Below are 22,122 nucleotides of genomic sequence, written 5' to 3' on the forward strand. Positions count from 1 at the left end.
CAGAATTAGGGGTGACTTCATTTGGTGGGAGCAGGCATGTGGAGGTATCTTCACTTGCAGCCCCCAGCTTATCATTCACACCTGGTCTAGCCAAGGGCAGAGGGCTTCAGGCACGTGAAGCTGGCAATGGCCTCAGGAGTGTATCTCCGGATTAGGCAGGAGACAGGGCTACTCTGCCTGTGTCATTGGTGGCTCCCAGCTGGGTCCGTCTGTCCAAGAGAGGGGACGTGGCAAAGAGTTGTGGGGTGCCAAGAGGTTTTCCTTTCCTTCTGCATTGTTACTTTCCCAGCAGGAATAGGATGGATTCTCAAGTGAGACAATCAGATGGGACTTTAACAGACTCACTATGCAGAGGTGGAGGCAGGATGAAGGGGACTCACAGGGGATAATGCAGATTCCCAGCGCAGGAACAGTGGGGCTCCTCACCTCTCCCAGGCCCGAAAAAGCAAGGGTGGGAGCAGTTCCTCACCCTTGGGAAGGCAGGGCTGTGTGAACTTCTGTCTAGTGGGAGTTCAGGCTTTGGTTGGTAGTGACTCCGCAGGGAGGGTGCCAGAGGATTGACACCAGAACTGCATTCTCCTCCCTTCTCTCATCTTCTGCAGGTGTTTCCTCACTGATCAAACCCAACAGAAAGCTAGAAGCGAGGCCGTCACTCTTAAAATCCACGTAGGTCAGCCTCCCAGGGAGAGAACAGAGAGTGAAACTGGAGGTGCCAATGGACGATCCCAGAGGCCTCATGACACCTCTCATAATGATGCTCCTGCTGTGGGTCACACTGCGCTGTTTCTATCAGGTACCTCTGTGTGTGTGTGTGTGTGTGCGCGTGCGTGCATGTGCGCACACTCTGCTGCTCAGTTGTGTCTGACTCTTTGCAACCCCATGGACTGTAGCCCACCAGGCTCCTCTGTCCGTGGAATTTTCCACACAAGAATACAGAGCGGGTTGTCATTTCCTCCTCCAGAGGATCTTCCCAAGCCAGGGATGGAAAATATCTTCAGTGTCTCCTGCATTGGCAGGAAGACTCTTTACCACTGCACCAGCTGGGAAGATACCTGTTAATTTGCAAATATCTAGTCTTGAGAATCGGAGAAGGCAATGGCACCTCACTCCAGTGTTCTTGCCTGGAGAATCCCATGGACGGAGGAGCCTGGTAGGCTGCAGTCCATGGGGTCGCAAGGAGTTGGACAAGACTGAGCAACTTCACTTTCCCTTTTCACTTTCATGCATTGGAGAAGGCAATGGCAACCCACTCCAGTGTTCTTGCCTGGAGAATCCCATGGACGGAGGAGCCTGGTAAGCTGCAGTCTATGGGGTCGCGAAGAGTCGGACACGGCTGAAGCAACTTAGCAGCAGCAGTCTTGAGAATGTGATGGTCTGGTTGTTGTTGTTGTTCAGTCCAGTGAGCCTTCATATGATAACCTAACCAACATCTCTCTACAACCCCAAACTTGAACCGAGAGGTTCAAGTGAGAATCCCTCAGAAGAGCCCTTCCCAAATCCTGACCCATGGCTTGCTTGCTATCTTTTCTTCAGTCGTATCTGACTCTTTGCAATCCTATGGGCTGTAGCCCACCAGGCTCCTCTGTCCATGGGATTTCTCAGGCAAGAATATGGAGTGGGTTGCCATTTCCTACTCTAGGGGATCTTCCCGACCCAGGGAATGAATCCATATCTCTTGTGTCTCCAGCATTGGCAGGCAGGTTCTTTACCACTAGCGCCACCTGGGAAGTCCTGTCCTGACCCATGGAATGGTTAGTAAAATAAAATGGTTATTTTAAACCTTTAATTTTTTTTTTGGAGGGGGTGGTTTTATTTTGCAGCAATATCACTAAAACATCTTATACACATCCTGGCAGTATTTCCTTTTAAGTCATTTCCATTTGCAGAATTGAAATTCAGCAGTGAAGTAAAATTTTGGGTAATGAGAGAAAGACATTTGAGGTTTAAAGTAATAAGCTTAACTTTGACCAAGAGTCTGGCTTCCTTCAATAGGTCCTGTGTTTCATAAGCTCTTTCCTTCCTCTGGCTATGAACCCATAGATTGTCTTAACCTCCAGGCAAGATGGAAGCCACTTACCTTTCTGTAGCCCAGTGTTCTCATCTGAAAACAGAGGTGCACACACTTCCTTGAGTTCCTGTGAGGTAGCTCCAAGAAATCATCTTGCATATTGCCTACCATATGATTGTGTAGTGATTTATAGAACATGAATCTGAGAACACACTCATTCAACAGACATCATTTATTGAACAATTAATTTGTGAAAACTTATGGTAGGTGCCAGGATTCAGGGAATTCTTGGGAGCAGAGATTGTGTATGCAGGTGTATCTCTTGATTAGTTTATATCCAGTTTCTATACATACAAGGTCTGTTCTGAGAAAGAGGGTAACCAGTCATTGCTTGGAGGAGGAAATTTCATTCATGAATTGAAGCTTTGTCTGACCTCCCGCTGCCAGGAGTACAGGGCACAGAAGGGCCCAGGAGTCCCACATGAGGAAAAATTTAACATTGAGCATAGGGACCAGGAACCTGGGGATGCAGGGTCAGATTGCTAGGGCCCAAATCCAAGATTTTCCACATTAGCTAATGAGATAATGATTATTATAGCCACTCACCTCATGTGATTATTGTGAGTCTTCAAGCTGAGTGTCAGGCTCATTCTAGTATTTAGTCTGGATTACCCAGCTCTGCTGATAAGGATGATACTGTTATATTATCATTGTCATTACACTTAACATTGAAAACTCAGCCTAGACATACCCAAGCAAGCTCTGGGGCTCGGCTATTGAGGTCTTGAACAGGGGGCATAGGCATTTTGCCCTGTAGACATAGGGGAATTTCCAGCTGGGGAATGACAGGATCAAGTCCCTTCTCCCTCCCTCTTTCCTGCTCTCTCTGCCCTTGCTTTCTCATTTCCTCTTCTCTCCCCTCCTTTAAAATGATGACAGTATGTTCAAGTTGTGCAAATCAGAGGAATAGATTAGAAACAGGAGAATAAATGTGCTTAGCAGACCCAGGAAATCTCCAGGGGACTGGAATTGATTACCCAGCATGTAACATACAAAACCATCATTTTTCTGCACATGGTGAGCAATAGGAGTGAAGTAACCCCCTATTCCAACCCCCCTAATCTGATGGGGTTTTCTCAGTGATGTTATGGAGTCATAGAGGTGACAGTCACAAACTGGGCCACCTCCCAGTGGCCTTTTTCCCTCGAAGGGTTGGTGGCAGAGGAAGATCAGCCCCTTTTCAGTGTGTGCACTTACCTGGTTTAATTTGGAGATAGCAGAGGACAGAGGAGCATGGCATGCTACAGTCCATGGGGCCACAAAGAACTGGATATGACTTAGCAACTGAACAACCACAGTTGCCTGTCTTGGGGGATGCTGGGACCTTGGGAAGCTGTATGAGTGAAAAGATTGATGCTTTATATCAAAGGCTTATAAAATATATCATGTCGCCTTTCCCTATGTGAGGAAGGACCTTTTGACATGGGCTCTGGGTAAACCCCACGTGTTCCCATCCTTGTAGTGATCCTGATACTGGAATTAGCTGGTTTCATTAGAACCAAATTCACTTCAGTTATTTGGAGAACCTTGACTGTAGGACGAGTGCAGGTTAGAGAATGCCTTGCAAGCTCTGAGCTTCAGGATTTTGCTTTGCAGCTCGTTTTAGTTTCAGTTGAGATTGGGCATGAGAACTTGGCTTTCATGAGTTCATGTCACTGTGGGGAATGGAGTTACCATTTTGGTTAACTTATTTATCCATCTGGAAGAGTAAGATTCTGATTTTCACTTGCCACTTATCTTTTTTCATCCTGAAGGTTGAGGTTTATTTGAATAAAGAGATGAAGGCAATATAAACTGCTAGTCTATATGATGTCTTCACATATATTAGAGGAAAGTAGTACCCTTTCATGGCATATGTAGCACTTTAAACTCATGGGTTAGGAGCAACTATGGCCCATTTTTAAGCCCCTGATTATCTCTCAATCAGGGAGAATTTGTGCAGTGCCCAACTTGTACATCCAGATGTGGCAGCCCTGATTGAAGGAAAATACTTAATAATAGGGTGACCCAGTGCTCCAGAAGAATGCCTTAGCCTGGGCATTCTTTCTGATTTAGTAATTTATGGTTAGTGGTTTAGAGCTCCTGAGTTAGTAGGTCTGAGGTAGGAACCCAAGAAATTGGATTTCTAATAAGTTCCTAAGTGATGATGCCCTTGGTTTGGGTACCATATCATGGTACCCAGATTTTCCCTCTTCCAGGCACTAATTACCTGAATTGTTCATTAAAACCAAAGATGCTTTCTTATTTAGCAGTGTAGGTTGGTCCCAAATAGTTGGCCTTACTAGAACTTTCTGGAAGAGGGTCCCTCTAGCTCTTTTCTCAGCAGTTCCCTGTCCTCTACAGGTCCACTGATAAATTTGGTGGGTCTGCAGCTTCTGAACCTGCTCAGCCATCAGCATCAGAGAGGGGCTGAACCATTTCTCCTTTTCTAAACCCCTCATAGCCTTCATAATTCTCTCTCAGAATATTTTTTTCTTGGACTCAGATGTTGCCTGCTTGATTTTAATCTAGAAATCTATTTTTTATAGTCTGTGGAAAATATGCTTTGCTATTTTTTTTGTTACCTAAGTGTGAAAAATAAAACAAAACTTAGTGTACTAGGAAATTATGCAGAGAGAGTTTAATGCTTAGACAATTTAAAGTACATGTGCTCATACACACGTATGCACGTATGATGACATAGGCTTTTTCAGAGAAAAAGTGAATAATGAGTGAATGGGCTGTTTGGGCATTTACAGCTGAGCCAGTGAAGTGTAGTCTTGCAGGAGTTTGGTTCTCAGTCTTACAGTGCTCCCTCTGGGTCATCAAGAAGTGAGACTGGGACCCTCATTTTTGGAGCTGTTGGGAGTGTCAAGCTCTTTGGCGGTCTTGGCAATGGGTTTGACCTGCTTTCAGATGTGGATGGCTTTCCCACTGGCACCTTGCAGGACCACAGGGCATTTTTTAAAAGGTTGAGCACCAAGTCACCACATCTCATTAGTGGCAGCAGTTGCTTTATCTATGAGAATAACTGTCCTTCTTAGCTTCTCAATTTGTCACCTGTGTAATGATTTATTACCTTCCAAAGCTCCGGTAATTGTATAATGATGCAAAAATAATGACAAGCCATTCTGATAAACTTTATTACCTGTAGCATCTTATATGGAAACTGCATTCCAGAGTGCTCGATAGGATTACAGAGCACACCCACAGGGTGACAGCTAGCAGGGAGGGCGGCTTCTCAGGCCTGAAAGGAACAGAGAAAAAGAAACAGGACTCAAACTTCCCGAACAGAGGCTGGCAAGAATTGGGTTGGGATGATTTGATTCCATTTAGGGCACATGTCGGAGAAGGCAATGGCACCCCACTCCAGTACTCTTGCCTGGAAAATCCAATGGACAGAGGAGCCTGGTAGGCTGTAGTCCATGGGGTTGCTGAGGGTTGGACACAACTTCACTTTCACTTTCACTTTTCACTGTCATGCATTGGAGAAGGAAATTCAACCCACTCAGTGTTCTTGCCTGGAGAATCCCAGGGACGGGGGAGCCTGGTGGGCTGCTGTCTATGGGGTCGCACAGAGTCGGACACGACTGAAGTGACTTAGCAGTAGCAGCAGCAGGGCACATGTCAAATGGAGCTACCTTCATTTTTATCCCAAGAATGCAGTATTCACTTGACTATTTTAAATTGGGAAAATAGAATTGGCTCTTAAAAAATCTTCAATGAAATATATAGTCAAAGGAATGTATATAAATGGTGTGCAGTTGAACTCCTGTTTTTAGCTTTAACCCCCACCTTTGGCGCTTCTCTTTTTAATCAAATGACTAAGCTTTCAGCTTTCACATGGGCTCAGACATACCTTCTCTTGAGCTGAGTTGTAAGGCACTACACAATATTCCAGTGCTAAGGGCAAAAGGGACTCAAGAAGGCTGACTTATGGAGTAACTTTCAGATTTGCTTCTCATTTTGGAACAATATCTAAAGTTAAAATATCTTTCATGTGGAATTGAGAACTGAGATACAAAATCATGATCAAGTGTGGTTGATAAGAGAGTTCTTTTAGTAAATGGAACCTAACTACTTTGGGTCTGTGGTTGGAGGGTTAGGTCTTCAATGATTTTCCTGAAACAAAGAGTAATGAGGCCCCCTGTGTAGCTGACTGTAGAGGCAAAGATAATGGATAAGGGTCCTGTGTTGTCTTCCGTCTTCTTCCTGATGATCAGCCAGTGACCCCAGACAATGCCTGTTTCTTTGACAATGGATTCTCTTGGGATTGTACCACGGGACTTGCACCAGGTCTGGGTCCTGAATATTAGGCCTTAAAAGTGAGGAAAAGTCAGGGTTAAATCAGAGAACGGATGTTGCCCATGCTACCTGTGTTCTCTTTTCTCGTCTTCACAGGCTTGTGGTAGGATTATGTTTCCCAGTCTCTCTTGCAGTTAGATGGGAACGTTTGACTTGTTCTGGCCAATAGCATGTAGGCATTTCCAAGATTATAAAGTTATAATATCTTGTTATAAAATCTCTATGTGTGAGCCTCATTTCTCTCCCTCCACCACCTGCTACCAGAGAAAGCCAATGCAAGATGGAAGAACAGTAGATGGAAATGGCCTTGGAAGGTTGGGTTACTTCTTGAAGGAGAGCCCCCTAAGATCCCACTGGATTGTGATATGAATGAAAAACAAATATTTTTTGTGTTAATACATTGAAATTTCACTGCTGCATGAAGCATATTCCCAGATTTTGAACTCCCCCCAGCCCCCTTTCCCATAGTACTTTCACTCCATCTTCCAAACTTCCAATTTCCACCAAACTATCAACTCACCCAGGGGTCCCCTTTGGAAAAGATCTGATAAACTCACTCAGGGAACTTGTAAAATAAAATTAAAAAAGAAAAAGATCTGGAGAGTGGCCCTTCCTAGAGAGATCTCCAGTGTGTGTGTGTGTGTGTGTGTGTGTGTCTCTCAGTCATGTCTGACTCTTTGCAACCCCATGGACTATAGCCTGCCAGGCTCCTCTGTCCATGGAATTCTCCAGGCAAGAATACTGGAGTGGGTTGCTACATCCTTCTCCAGGGGATCTCCCTGACTCAGGGATCAACCCACATCATAGGCAGATTCTTTACTGTCTGAGCCACCAGGGAAGCCCACCTCTTTGTAGGAACTCCTAAATATTGATGAGCCCATGACCCAGATACTCATCATGCTGATGATGAGATTTCAGACCCTATGACAGGAGTGTGGAGGAGATTCTGGAAGAAGGCAGTTTAGTGATGGATACCTGAGAGATGACTGCCACCTCCTTTCCAATCTTAGCCCAGGTCCACCAGTGATCACCTCCTCAGAAGCTCCTAATCAGGTAGCATAATGATAAAGAGGACAGATTCTGAAGCCAAACTACTTGGGTTTGAATCTTAGCTCCGTGGCAGAGGGGGCTTTCTGACTTAGGCTTGTGTTTCCTCTTATAGTGTAGAATGGTGATCAGAAGTGGCTACCCAGCCAGGGTCAATATATCTCCATCTTTACTTGCCTCCAGGTGGGTCCATGTGTCTAAGCTTGGATCCTAGAAGGTGGATAAAAGTGATATATGACCCTTGTTGATGATATATGACCCTTGTTGATGATATATGACCCATAACCATGACTCTCCATGTCCACCATCCCCCATCTGCTGGCTGGAGGTGGATGTTCAGAGAAACACTGGATGTCACATGGTGAGGATGGCAAGTGTCACCTCTGTCAGTGGGGTCCTGAATGCCTCTGTGGGGCTGATCATCCACTTCTCCCACCAGTGAGACTTTCCATGTACTTGCCTGTGTGCTCAGTCACCAAGTCGTGTCTGACTCTCTGCGATCCCAGGGACTGTAGCCCCTGGCTCCTCTGTTCATGGGATTTCCCAAGCAAGAATACTGGAGTAGGTTGCCATTTCCTTCTCCAGACTTCCCATGAGTAAGATACAAGTTTTTAATATATCAAGGCTGTGAGATTTCAAGGTTTATTGATGACAGCAGCTAGCATTACTTAATGAAGATAATCACTTTTTAACTGTATAATCTTAGGAAATCACTTAACCCATTCTGGCATCAGTTTCTTCATCTACAAATTGGGGGAGAATAAAACTTATTATCTCATAGGGTTGTAATAATGGATAAACAAGATCAATCCACATAAAGCACTTAGGACAGTGTCTGGCCCATAGAACGTTCTTGCTAAGCTTATCTATTCTTACTGTTAATTAGAATAAGTAATTGCCATCTGCCTGAGCTCTATTATGAGAGAAAAAAGACTTTTTTGCTTCAACACAGTTTCCCCTCCTGACTTATGGAGACCAGCTGGGACCGAGCTATTAAGGTAAAGCTTTTATGTAACCTGGCTCAAAGAAAATTCAGGTGAGTGGAGGGACTGGGACTGAATGATTGTTTTCTGTGGTCCTAGCTGTCCACAGGCTTGAGACTTGGCTTGTGCCCCTGGCAGTGGGCACAGGAGGTATTCCCACTATGTAAATGTCTGATGGTCAGGCCATGCCAGCCAGGGCCCTGGGTGGACCAGTGGCCTCCATGGGGTAGGATCTGGGCAGTGTGTCCGCAGAGGCCAGGCAGCAGCTTCCCTGGATTCTTCACCTTCTAGCACAGAGACAACAGGGATTTGGTCCTTGCCAAGCTCATTCCTAAAATCAAAGAAGTGAAGCATCCTACCTTCTCTTAAATAACACTTGTTCCTATGGAGCTCAGCTGTTTCCCTGCCTGCAAGACCATCGAGTGGCCATTTTTTACTTTAGTGATTGAGCCGGGGTGGGAGGACTTCACTTGGACTTTACATCCCTCCCCACTTTTACTCACTGCCAGGCTTCTGTTGGGATGTGTCAGGCACGCCAGGGTGTTTGTAGTAGTCCTCATGGTATTACTGAGCAGAGAGATGCACTTGGGGAAGCCTTCGCTACTTCAACATTTCAGCTCCATCTGTACAGGCTGGGGATTTACTGAGGTCAGCAACGGTCAGATGATCAATAAAGCATTTCAGAGAAAACTCCATTTTTGCCTCCAGCAAATTCCCAGCGTTACTTTGCCTTTGTAAACAACATCTTAAGTGATGCTGATTGTAAATCATCTCCAGTGCACCTTTACATCCCTCATGCTATTTGCTCTCCCTAATAATTTTTTTTTTTAACGGGAGGCAAGACAGGCTCTTTGTGCCAGAGGAAGCCCAGAGGATTCAGGTGACTGGACGAAGGTTGCCGTGAGTTGGGTGGACACAGATGGATCCCAGTCTCTCAGCTCTGACCTGGGACATTTGCCCCTCACTGGCACAGTCTCCAGCGCTTCAGTTAACTCGGGGCTTGGAGGTGTACCTGACCTGGCTCCGGGCCTCCTGCTCGGCTGATGAGCGCTAACCAGTGGGTGGGTTGCAGGCAACTGCAGGTTGTTTAACCTTGTCAGAGCTAAAGGCTCTCTCCACCTGCTGTCTGGGCAGGCTGGCGGGTGATCACATGTTCCTCTGGACCTAATTACCTGAGAAGAAAAGAACATTTCTTGGAAATTCCTCGAACTCTCCTCTAAGCAGCCTGCCGGCAGATGTACAATGAGGCTGGGTCTTACCCAGAAGGGGAAAATCCAAGTGCCGGTGGATGGTCTGATGAAGCACGACCTGATGCTGATAGGGTGGGGCCAGAATATGGGTTCTGTATGTTTCTCATGAATCCAGAGAGCAGCACCTTCCAACCTGTAAAGTTTGTGCAGTGATGTCAGGGCACCTCCAGATGGGCTGATGGACAGGGGCGGCTGGAGGGCATTGCTCCATGCCTGGGCCAAATGTCTAGTGTGGAAATGAATGGAAGAACACATTGCATTCATGTGTATCCTCAAAACTGGCCTGAAGCATGTAGGGTGCTGCACTAGAGTCCTAGTCCATGACGTATTAGAAGGTGCTGGCAGGGAAGGGCTGTGTCCTGGGGTGGCAGTGCTGGGACCCACTTGCGCGCCTGAAATGGCTCTGTCCCTTACCCCAAGCTACCAAGTCCCCTTCTGGAGTAAACAGAGGGGTCTTCTTGCTTAGCAGCACATACATATTCTGGTTTCCCTGGTGGCTCAGATGGTAAAGAATCTGCCTGCACTGTGGGAGACCAAGGTTCATTCCCTGGGTTGGGAAGATCCCCTGGAGGAGGGTGTGGCAACCCACTCCAGAGTTCCCATTCTTGCCTGGGAAATCCCATGGGCAGAGGAGCCTGGCAGGCTACATAGTCCATGGGTTCACAGAGAGTCAGACACTACTGAGAGTAACACTTCCCAAGTTCTGGAGCAGATCCAAAGCAAGCAGATGAGAAGGGCTGCTGCAGACCTGCTGGGGATGAGAGGGCAGGTGTGGAAGGCAGTCAGAGAGTAGCCTCTTGACTTACCCTGATCTAGGATTAAGGGTCCGCTCTGATGTCACTTAGGGCTCAGTGTGCCACAGTCAGCTTCTGGGCTGGTGACAGCCAGTTGTTCAATTTTCAGGAATTTGGTGAATTGACTGAGATCTTCCTGATAGTTTCCAGTTGGCTACAGTGGGAATTTTTACATCGAGAAAACTGACCATACTCCACCCAGGTGTGAAACACTCACCAGTGCATCACTCCGCAGGGCGCCCCAGAAGGTGTGTTCTCTTTGTCCCATGCTGACATGCCCAGACTGTACTGTGACTTACACGTTTCCTATCAGTGACTTCCAGGCAACCTCTCTCCAGCTTTGGCATGACCTAAGGGTCTCTTTTCTCTCCGCTCTGACAGGTGTGCAGCAGGCGGCCACGGTGCACCCTGCAGGGTAGGAACTCTGTGTCCCGCCAGCCAGGAGAGAGCTGGTCAACCTTCAGATGACGGCTGCAATTCCTCTTGGTGCTGCTTGTCAGACACACGTGCTGAGCTGCTCTGACCTCCAGCTCCTCTTGTTCTCTCCTCCATCCAGGCCCTGAAGCTGATCACCACCATCTGCTACTTCCTCCTCCTTGTTCTCAGGGTGGACCCTCTGCTGGGTCAGCATATGCTGCCAAGGAGTCCACTGGGCCATGTCAGGAACCAGGACTGGATGCATCTGGGTATCTTTTCTTTTTACTTTAAGGGATCAGCTGATCTAAGGAATGACCCCTAATGGAATGCCATTCTCTTTGGCGAGTGTCATGCCAGCTTCCATTTCTGGGTGCTCACTACGTCCCAGGACCTGTGATGCACCGCTAATGATCTCAGGTGCTTTTCACAATGGCCCCTCAAAACTGGCAGGGCTGCTAGCTCCAGGCCACTGACAAGGAAGGATCACCCAGCCACGCACCTCGTAGGTGGCAAGAGAGGGATCCAAACACAGGTCGGCTTGGTTTCAAAGCCCTGGCTCCTAACAGCAATCGTGCATTGTCCCTCTGTCCCTGGGACAGGCAAGGGATTTCCATGATGGCCAGGAGTGAAGCACCTGCAGCGTTCGGAAGCATTTAGTAGCCAATGCAGGGGTAGCGCTGGCATAGGACTTTCAGAGGGGTTCACTGTGTTTGCAAACAGACATTGAATAGGAAAAGTATTGGGTTGGTCAGTAAGTTCATTTGATGTGGTGGAAAAACATGAATCAAGCTTTAAGCCAACCCAATATTATTGTCTAGCTATATTGCCTGCTTTTTGAATTACTTGACTAGAGCTGCTGTAACAAAATACTACCAACTGCCTGGCTTAAACAATACAGATTTATTGTTTCATGGTTTCAGAGGCTCAAAGTCCAAGATTAAGTAGTCAGTGGGGTGCACCCTCCTTAGTGATGTGAGGCAGATTCTGTTCCAGGCTTCTGTCCTTGCTTCTGGCAGCCTGCTGGCCATCTTTGCTCTTCCTTGGCTTGTAAAAGTATCACCCAGATCACTGTCTTCACCTTTATATGGCATTCTCCCTGTGGGCTTCTCAGGTGGTGCTAGTGGTAAAGAACCCGCCTGCCAATGCAGGAGACATACAAGACATGGGTTCAATCCCTGGGTTGGGAAGACTTCCTGAGGAGGGCATGGAAAGCCATTCCAGTATCCTTGCCTGGAGAATCCCATGGACAGAGGAGCCTATATGGCTATAGTCCATCGGGTCACAGAGAGTTGGACGTGACTGAAGTGACTTAGCATGCACACACACACACACACACTCCCTGTGGACATTTTTTGGTGTCCAACTCTCTCTTTTTTATAAGGACACCAGTCATATTGGATTAGGACTCACCTGGATTACCTCACCTTAACTAACTATAACTTCATTAATCCTGCTTCCAAATAAGATCACATCTTGCTGCAGTAGGGTGCTGGGTGTTCAGAATTCAGCTTATGAATTTTGTGGGGGTATGAGATTCAACCTATAACCAAGTATGTTCATACTAGCTTTTAAACTGAGAAAAGCTGTCTAAGGGAGATCTCTGTTGTTTCTATTTCTTGCTGTAAGACTTTTTTTCTGTATTGCAACTTCTGGTCCAGATGAAGTGGACATGTGCTCGCTCCTCTGAACTGACTTGTCTCCTAATCATCACTGAAAGCAACTCCCTAGCCACTGGGTACATCTTCCTCCAATCCTAAGGGCTTCTCCAGGACTCGTCCTTTGGATGGGGTGAAACCACAGGCAGGGGCTGTGCTTTTCCTTTCCTAGTGATCTGAGCTGCTTCCCACCCAGATCCCAGAGTTTTCTTCTCTGCTGCTGCTAAGTTGCTTCAGTCCTGTCCGACTCTGTGCGACCCCATAGACGGCAGCTCACTAGGCTCCTCGGTTCCTGGGATTCTCCAGGCAAGAACACTTAAGTGGGTTGCCATTTCCTTTTCCAATGCATGAAAGTGAAAAGTGAAAGTGAGGTCGCTCAGTCGTATCCAACTCTTGGCGACCCCATGGACTGCAGCCTACCAGGCTCCTCCGTCCATGGGATTTTCCAGGCAAGAGTGCTGGAGTGGGGTGCCATCGCCTCCTCAGGTTTTCTTCTCTAGTGGGCTTTATTTTGATTAGAATGTTCTGAATCTTCTGTACTCTGCAGGTGGAACACTCAGCATGGATGAAATGCTTTGACTAGTTCTGGCCAAACTAGTGCTGCTGCTGATTGGGCTGTTAGAAGCTTTACTCTAAGCAATGTGGTCCCCTGGATGGAACAAATGTTCTTCCCAGATTGAGGTGGGATGTGACTACTGAGAGAAAGGAAGATAGGCTTTGTTGGGAGAATTGAGGCTGCCTATTCCCAAGTGGATGGGCTACAAGACGGGTGGGAGAGAGAGGAGATACGGGGAAGGTGCTTAGCCCCCAGCGCTGCTCCCCTTGACTGTATCCTCACCATGTTCTCTTTCTGCACCACACGCTTTAGGTCCTGGAGGACCCTCCAGAGTCTCCCCCACCCAGCAGCAGAGGCTGCTCTTTTCAGTTATGGGCTGAAAGTCTTAGGTGATTCCCCAAACTCAGTCCAAGACCCAGGTATTTCCCCTGAACTCTCAAACTCTATTTCCATTTGATCTCATCATTTGTTCACCATTTTTTTCATTCCATCAGGGAAAATATTGGCTTAAACAGGTGAAACAGGTGGAGTGGAGAGGGGGGAGCATTTGTGTCTGGGCATAGAGACAAATGGCCAAAAGGTCAAAGGTAATAGAGAGTGTGACCTGTGCTTAAATGAAAGGAGGTGGATCTGGCTGGAGGGGATGGTGAAGGGGAGTGAGTGTAAGAGAACAAATAGAGAAATAGTTGGCACTCACATCAGGAAAGCTTCCAGGTGGAAGATTGGATTATCCTGAGAGCACTGAATGGTCTTAAATAGGAGTGTGAAAATTAATAAAACCCTCAATTGGAATAGAGTTGGAGGCCAGAAGGGGGAGCTCTCATGCCCTTTGAGGATGGCAGAGCCCGACAGGAAGAAGAGAGTTCCTGGCAAGGAAGGGCTCAGCCAATGAGAGACTATCACAGGGCAGCCAATGAAAAGCTTCAGAATCTCCATTCCTCCAGTGGGTGCTTGTTAACTGCAGGCCTCCCCCAATTTTTTACCCCTCTATAAAAGAGTTCTCCACTCCTTGTTGCATGAGACTTGCACATGGCTTGCCATGGCTGTAGTCCCCCAGTCGCAGTTCTTTACTGATCCCGAGTAAACCCATTTTTGCTGGAGAAATAACTGGCAGCCTATTTGTTTAAGGTCAACAAGAGTGACATGAAAGATTACTCTGGAAGGATGTGGAAAATGATTTGGATAGAGGTGAGATTAGAGTCAAAAGACAATTTAAGGGGCTATTACAATAATGCAAATATTCACTCACTCACTCACGAGTTCCTAAGTGTTCTCCCTGGGTCTGTAGGGAGTAGGTGAAATGAGCGAGGGGTTGTGGTGCCTTCGTAACTTCTGCTGACAGCTGGCGAAGGCTTTTCTCTGTTCTCTTCGCTAGGATGAAGCAGCTCCTCGGCTGGCATGCTCTGGGCTGAGCCCTGTGCTTTTTTTTCTTTTTTCCTCATTCTGAAAAAATACTGGGAGAGCAGGAGGCTGTCAGCTGTGTTTCCTGCTTCACAAGGAGAGCTTTGTTTGAAGAAGTTTCAGAGTGCAAAAGTCAGATTGAATACAATGGAGACACAAAATGAAATTGCTCTTTACAAGAAATACAGGTGCAATAAAATGGAGATACACTTGTTTTAACGCTGCACTTGTCCTGAGGATTTCTAAAGGCTACTGATAGGTTAAGCCAAAGTGCAGTTAGGAAAGGAGAGGGGGAAGGTGGGTCAGAGAGGGTAGTGGGAGGGTGTATGTACGTGTGTGGGAAGCGTGGATTGGACAGACTTGGTGGAAGTGCTTTCAGCACCAATTATAAGCCCAGCATATCACAGAGGCTACCCTGGAGCAAGGACCATGGTCTTGTCCCTGCCCAATTCTCTCTCCCCACCAGCAATTCTCTCCTCTGTACCCTGTTGTTTGGCATTGCCTCTGTGCGGAGAATATGAGCTTCTCCCCACTGATACTACACATGTGCTCTGGATCAGAGACCATGGAGAGAGAGGGATGAGAAACGGAACACTCCATATACTCCCTCTGCCAACGGAGAGAATCACTCCCTGAAAAAAGACTCTCTAATACAGGTCTAGATTACTTTCTGTGACTTAGAATTTGGTATTTTATACACAGGCTTCCCAGGTGGCGCTAGTGTTAAAGAACCTGCCTGCCAATGCAGGAGATTGTAAGGGATGCAGGTTTGATCCCTGGGTTGGGAAGACCTGCCAGAGGAAGGCACAGAAACCACTCCAGTATTCTTGCCTGGAGAGCCCTATGGGCAGAGGAGCCTGGCAGACCATGGGCCATGGGGCCTCAAAGAACTGGACACAACTGAAGTGTTTATATTATATCGTCACCCTGCTTATTTGACTTATATGCAGAAGTACATCATGAGAAACGCTGGGCTGGAGGATGCACAAGCTGGAATCAAGATTGCCGGGAGAAATATCAATAACCTCAGATATGCACACGACACCACCCTTATGGCAGAAAGTGAGGAACTAAAGAGCCTCTTGATGAAAGTGAAAGAGGAGAGTGAAAAAGTTGGCTTAAAGCTCAACATTCAGAAAACTAATATCATGGCATCTGGTCCCATCACTTCATGGGAAATAGATGGGGAAACAGTGGAAACAGTGGCTGACTTTATTTTGGGGGGCTCCAAAATCACTGCAGATGGTGATTGCAGCCATGAAATTAAAAGATGCTTACTCCTTGGAGGAAAAGTTATGACCAACCTAGATAGCATATTCAAAAGCAGAGATATTAGTTTGCCAGCAAAGGTCCATCTAGTCAAGGCTATGGTTTTTCCAGTGGTCATGTATGGATGTGAGAGTTGGACTGTGAAGAAAGCTGAGCACCGAAGAATTGATGCTTTTGAACTGTGGTGTTAGAGAAGACTCTTGAGAGTCCCTTGGACTGCAAGGAGATCCAACCAGTCCATCCTAAAGGAGATCAGTCCTGGGTGTTCATTGGAAGGACTGATGTTGAAGCTGAAACTCCAATACTTTGGCCACCTCATGCGAAGAGTTGACTCATTGGAAAAGACCCTGATGCCGGGGAAGATTGAAGGCAGAAGGAGAAGGGGACGACAGAAGATGAGATAATTGGATGGCATCACTGACTCAATGGACATGAGTTTGAGTAAACTCTGGGATGGACAGGGACGCCTGGCATGCTGCAGTCCTTGGGGTCGCAAAGAGTCGGACACGACTGAGTGACTGACCTGAACTGAAGTGTCTTAGCATGCATGCACATACTTTATACCAAGAGTCAGCCATCAGTTCAGTTCAGTCAGTCACTCAGTCGTGTCCGACTCTTTGTGACCCCACGGATTGCAGCATGCCAGGCTTTCATCACCAACTCCCAGAGCTTACTCAAACTCATGTCCATTGAATTGGTGATGACATCCAACCATCTCATCCTCTGTCATCCCCTTCTCGTCCCGCCTTCAATCTTTCCCAGCATCAGGGTCTTTTCCAATGAGTCAGTTCTTCACATCAGGTGGCCAAAGTATTGGAGTTTAAGAATCAGTCCTTCCAGTGAATATTCAGGATTGATTTCCTTTAGGATGGACTGGTTGGATCCCCTTGCAGTTCAAGGGACTCAAAAGAGTCTTCTCCAACACCACAGTTCAAAATCATCAACTCTTTGGTGCTCAGCTCTCTTTATAGTCCAACCCTTACATCCATACATGACTACTGGAAAAACCATAGCCTTAACTAGACAGATCTTTGTTGGCAAAATAATGTCTCTGCTTTTTAATATACTGTCTAGTTTGGTCATAACTTTTCTTCCAAGGAGCAAATGTCTTTTAATTTCATGGCTGCAGTCACCATCTGCAGTGATCAGTCATCAGCTATCTATTGAGTGCCTACTATATTTCTGCACTGCTGTAGGGGCTAAGCTTGCAGTCAAGACTGGAACTGTAGGCTGGCAGTTTGCAGATCTTAAGTGTTTTGTTTGACTTGACTGGTATTATTCATTCATTCGTTTGTTCATCTCTGAATGCCTTTAGATGGAGCAAGTGCTTGCCAGTGAGTTATAGCTGTCCTACGCCTAGTTTTTGTTTTACTTGAAATTCATGTGAAAAGAAGAGATCCCCATACATGAAAGGCTTGTGTCCCTCAATTCAAGGTGTGAATCAACGTTTTGGGCAAAGAGAGTTTGAGACTGCAGGCACCTGAGAGAGCTGAGCTGCAGGGAGCAGCTGGGAGGCTTTGAGGCATCACGCTTGCTCTCTGAAGTCAAAATGGTTAAAGTGCCATTGAACTTTTTTTTTTTTTTCCAGCTTAACACAGCTTCTACTTGCAAAAGTTTCAGACTTTGGTCCCTAGACAAGTTGGAGTTTAGAGGAAACAAGTGATTGGAATGACTAAAGAGGATGCTTTCAAAATGTATTTCCAGTGTTAGGTCCAAAATGAGATGAGGCAGGGGTGGAGCTCACTTCATCAGTCTGGACACCCTCTTCCGAGCTGACTTCATCCTTCCTCTGATTCAGTCTCAGCATTACCCTACACTGAGCTTAGACTGCAGCCTGCGTTTTGAGTAGTTAACTGGGTCTTACCCTTTCTGCTCCTCAGTGCTCCTATCCTTTTAGTCACTTAGTCATTCATTCAATGGATTCCTGAGCACCTCATGTGTACTAGGCACTGTCTTCGATCCTGAGGTGCAGCAATGAGCAGTGCAGACACTAATTCTTGCATGTGTGGTATTTACATTCTGGTGTGTGTAGGGGAAGGGGAAATGGACAGTAATATAAATCAGTAAATTACATGGTATGTTAGGAGATAAAATGCTATGGGGAGTGGGGCAGGATAGCCATTGAGGCACATGGGGGAATGATGCCACATTAAACAGAGTGGTCAGAGAAGACCACTGAGAAAGTGACATTTGATTCAGGACCTGAAAGGAAGGAACGGTAATGTGGCTGTCAAGGGGAAGAATATTCCTCTTCAGTGCAATGGCCCCGAGGCAGAAACAGGCCACCAGTGTCAGAGGAACAGGGAGTCAGCCAGTCGGATGGAGATAGGCCAGGAGAGCAACTGGGGGTGGAACGTGGAAGGCCTTGTAGGTGACCGTGGGGACTAATGTTCACTGTAATGAGGACAAGAGTCATTGCAGGGGTTTACGTAGTATCATGATCCACTTACCTTTTATTAGGATCATTCTGATAGACTGTAGGAAGCGAGGGTGAGAGCAAGGGTTCACTTCAGAGGCTGCTGCAGTGGCTCAGGTAAGAGGCAATAATGGCTTGGACCAGAGTGAGGCAGTGGTCATGGTGAGACGTGCCCCGATTGTGGATCTGTCCACATCCTGAAGGCGGAGGGACCATGTATCTCTGGTCACTGTGGTCTCACTGAAGGTGGGTAGATTGGAAATTTATTCTCCCTGCTCTGCCAAGCAGTGTCCTATGTGCTTCACAGACAGCATCATCTCATTAATCCCCTGCTATCCTGATGAGGTCATGGGGTTTGCCCTATTGTAAGGAAGATGTCAGAGCCTGAAGATGTGACTAACTGGCCCACAACGCATATAAAGGGCTGAAGTGGGTGTCCTGTTGGCAATGATCACAATGATCTCCTCTCCCTCCCCCAAACTGAAGGAGGCTAGGTAATTTCCAGTTCCAGTGAATGGTGTTGGTGCTCTGCCTGAATGAGGTCAGCATTAGCTGTGACTCAGCTAGGAGTGTCTGAAAGATGGAGCCTTCATGGAGCCCTGGAAGTCTCCTGGTATGACCACGTCAGGTGGTTCTGCAGATGGTGTGGGTGGGGGGAGCGGCCTGGGGATTCCCCTGGTGCTTATCTTCACTCCCCGCAGGACTCGGGCTGGGCCCGCCCTCTGCAGCTGTGCCCTGAGCAGCCTTCTCTTGCCTGGTGGTAGTTTTGGCTGGCCCTTGAACTTCACTTTTTAACCAAAGCCTGGACCAAGTAAAACCCAATTCTACCCTTTGTGAGTTAAGTCCAAAAGAAATAGAAGCCCAAATCTAAACTTGTGCACACAATAGGAAATTGAATGGATTTTTCTATTGACCCAGAAATTGGTGACCAAGGCTGAAATAGAGGATAAAGTTTTTGCTAAGAGAGAACCAACAACATCTGGGATCAACACTAGTACTGCTGCCATCAGCTCTGGGATGGGAATCTCCTCAGTTTGAGAAGAAAGGAAACCATGGCTGAGGTCATTGTCACACATGGGTCACTGTGAGAAGTGAATCTCTCACCTTCCACATGATCTGCAAGTCAAATGAGCAGGAAGTCAAGAGAATTCTTGACTTCTTGAGTTGAAAGAGGGGCTGTTACAGTAAGAAGATGAAGCCCATATTCTAACTCCAGATTACACGTCTGCTTGGATTACCTGATACCTGGAAAAGCAGAAGAGAATACAAGGGAGAGAGAGCAGCATGAACACAGAGCCAAACAGGGACTAACTAGTGGGCTTGAGTGTTCTTGTGTGTACACCCTCATACAAGGAGGGCGTGAGTTCTTCCTGAGTCTAGAGACAGGGTGGAGAGGGCTGGGTTGACCGCACTCTGTCGTGCCTGTTGCCTGATGAGTGGTGGCCACCAGCAGCAGAAACTGTGGTATGTGGTGGTATAGTGTCTCAGTCCATAAACGCTGCTATAACGAAATCATGATGGACTGGGCAGCTTAAACAACAAACATTTATTTCTCTCAGTTTTGGAGCCTGGGAAATCCAAGATCAAGTCCTCCAGCAGGTTTGGCGTCTGCTAAAGAGACATAAATGCTACCTTCTTCTTGTGGCCTCATGTGATAGCAGCGATGAAGGAGATTTGGCGGGGGGCAGGGGGGTGCTTTTATAAACCACTAGTCCCGTTCATGTTGGAGAAGGCAATGGCAACCCACTCCAGTGTTCTTGCCTGGAGAATCCCAGGGACGAGGGAGCCTGGTGGGCTGCCGTCTCTGGGGTCGCACAGAGTCGGACACGACTGAAGCGATTTAGCAGCAGCAGCAGCAGTCCCATTCATGAGGGCTCCATCCTATGACTAATCACCTCCCAATGGCTTATCTCCTAATACCTTCCCATTAGGAGTTGGGTTTCAACATATATAATTTAAGGGATGATACAGACATTCAGTCCTTAGCACACATGAGCGATAAGAGCTAGAGTTGAAGTGTTCAGAGGAGGGAGTAACCTCAAAGAAGTCCAGGTGTAGGGTTCTGGTTTCACCAGCAGAGTGAAGTAGAGATGCTTGCATTCTTCATCTACTCTCTTCCCATTCCAGCACCAGATAGCCAGACCTTGAAGGGCTGGGAGGACAAAGGAGCCAGAGCCCCCCATTGTGAGCAATCAAGGTCCCTGTCAGCCTTGCTTGTAAGGAGAGGAGCAGATGAGATTAAATTTGACATGGAAGTTTTAAGCATACCTGACTTTTAATAACCAATAATGATCAGAAGGTCATGAAATTTGAGGAGGGTGTTGTTAAGGGATGGGAATGGGAGATTGGATGAGATACGATCAAAGGCTGTGAATGGAGAAAACTCACATTTATATCCCATCATGTTGAGATTGCTCAATAAATGAGTTGCACACTTAAAAATCTCATCACAGTAGAACTAATATCAGAACACCAGCAGTTATTCAAACATACCCCTGCAGCGACCTATGTGGCAGCCATGCCTGGATTCCCTCATCTGGGTGGGCTACGTGGAGCCCCTGAAGTTCCTCTGGGCAAAGTGAAGAACTGAACACCACCCATGTCACAGAAACAAGCGCAGAAGCTCTTTAAAAACATTTAGTGAGCACCAATTGATTGCATGAATAAAGTATACACAACAAGGAGGAAACAAAAGGAAGTCTCTACTAAACATCTTGCAATTGGGAAAACCCCAAAGAGGCAGCAGGCACCACCATCTGAGACAAGCCTCATCCATGCCGAGAATGTTCTTGGCCAACTTTTCCCAATCGTGAATTTTATGGACTATTTGGAACAATGACAGTCACTGGGACTGTCTGAATTCTTAATCCTCCCGAGTCAGGGAGCGTTCCCAACAGCTGAGAACTCACTAATGAAGGGCATTCTTTTGAATAAACCTTCCTATATAAGCACTGAGGACTTTTTCATGCATTTGGAAAACCCATTCATAATTCCCCCAATTCCTTCCTTCCTAACAGAATATCTGCCTTCTTCATGGCATATGTTGTGTTTTGGCCACAACATATATATTTTTACACAGCTGTAATCATAGTGCAGATGGAACTTGGATCTGTTCTTTAATTGTAAGCAGAGACTTCCAACTATTCCTCTTCAAAGATATGGAATATTTTATAGTCACTGCGTGGGCACATTGGACTGTTCTTATATGCTTATTAGTATTTTTAAGGTCCTATATGCTCCTGCATGTGAACAGCTTCATACAGATAGTGTTGTCCTCTTGAATCATGGTCTGGAGAGATCTTCCTAGAGGTGGGCTTTCAGAATCAGATTGAGTGGCTGTTGTTTCTTGTGGTGATGTTTTCCTGTGGGTGGTCCTGACTTACACCCAGCACACTGTTTAACTAGGGTGTTCCCTGGAGATGTGAGCAGTTTGCCCCATGAGGGACACCTCAAAATGGAGCCACACTGCAACAGGAGAAGGAAATGCTAGAATATTTGCAGGCAACCTCTGGACCAGGATACAGAGCATTGAAGGGACTGAGTTCACTTTTTGTGCCTTATTCATCTCGTCTGACAAACAGTAAGTAGGCCCTCAAGAGTTTAACCCTATAGCCATGATTATTATGGGTTAAACTCTTGAGAGCCTACTTACTATTTGTCACTGTAAACCCTAATGGCCCCAGGTTAGACAGTACCCAAGTCATTTATTCACCTTAAATCTAGTTTAAGAAGTGACCCTGTGCCTAAACTTGGATGGCTAGGTCTCATGGGGAGAAAACGTGGAGAACACATAACCATGACTCAGACAAAGCTTCCTTTCTTCCTCTCGACATTCTCTGAGTGCTGCTCTATTGTAAAAACCCATCTCCTCATCATCAGTCACATATGAACACTGACTCTGAGCCAAGCACTGTCTACATTTCACCATCTCATTCACCTTCACATCAATGCTAGCTGACTGTTCCTAATTACAGAGATAGAA

At 46.6% G+C, this 22,122-nt stretch overlaps 1 long non-coding RNA gene across 2 annotated transcripts in view; it reads left to right on the plus strand.

Moving 5' to 3' along the window:
* LOC132346609 (uncharacterized) overlaps nucleotides 1-14,674 on the plus strand; it is a 71,369-nt gene extending 56,695 nt beyond the window's left edge. For both annotated transcript variants that reach the window (XR_009496509.1, XR_009496508.1), the window contains exons 3-4: nucleotides 603-793; nucleotides 8,352-14,674. This is a non-coding gene — a long non-coding RNA (uncharacterized lncRNA). The remainder of the gene's footprint in view (nucleotides 1-602; nucleotides 794-8,351) is intronic.
* Nucleotides 14,675-22,122: the final 7,448 nt, after the last annotated feature.

This window comes from Bos taurus, chromosome 11 (genome assembly GCF_002263795.3).
Source record: "Bos taurus isolate L1 Dominette 01449 registration number 42190680 breed Hereford chromosome 11, ARS-UCD2.0, whole genome shotgun sequence".
Classification (NCBI taxonomy): Eukaryota; Metazoa; Chordata; class Mammalia; order Artiodactyla; family Bovidae; genus Bos; species Bos taurus.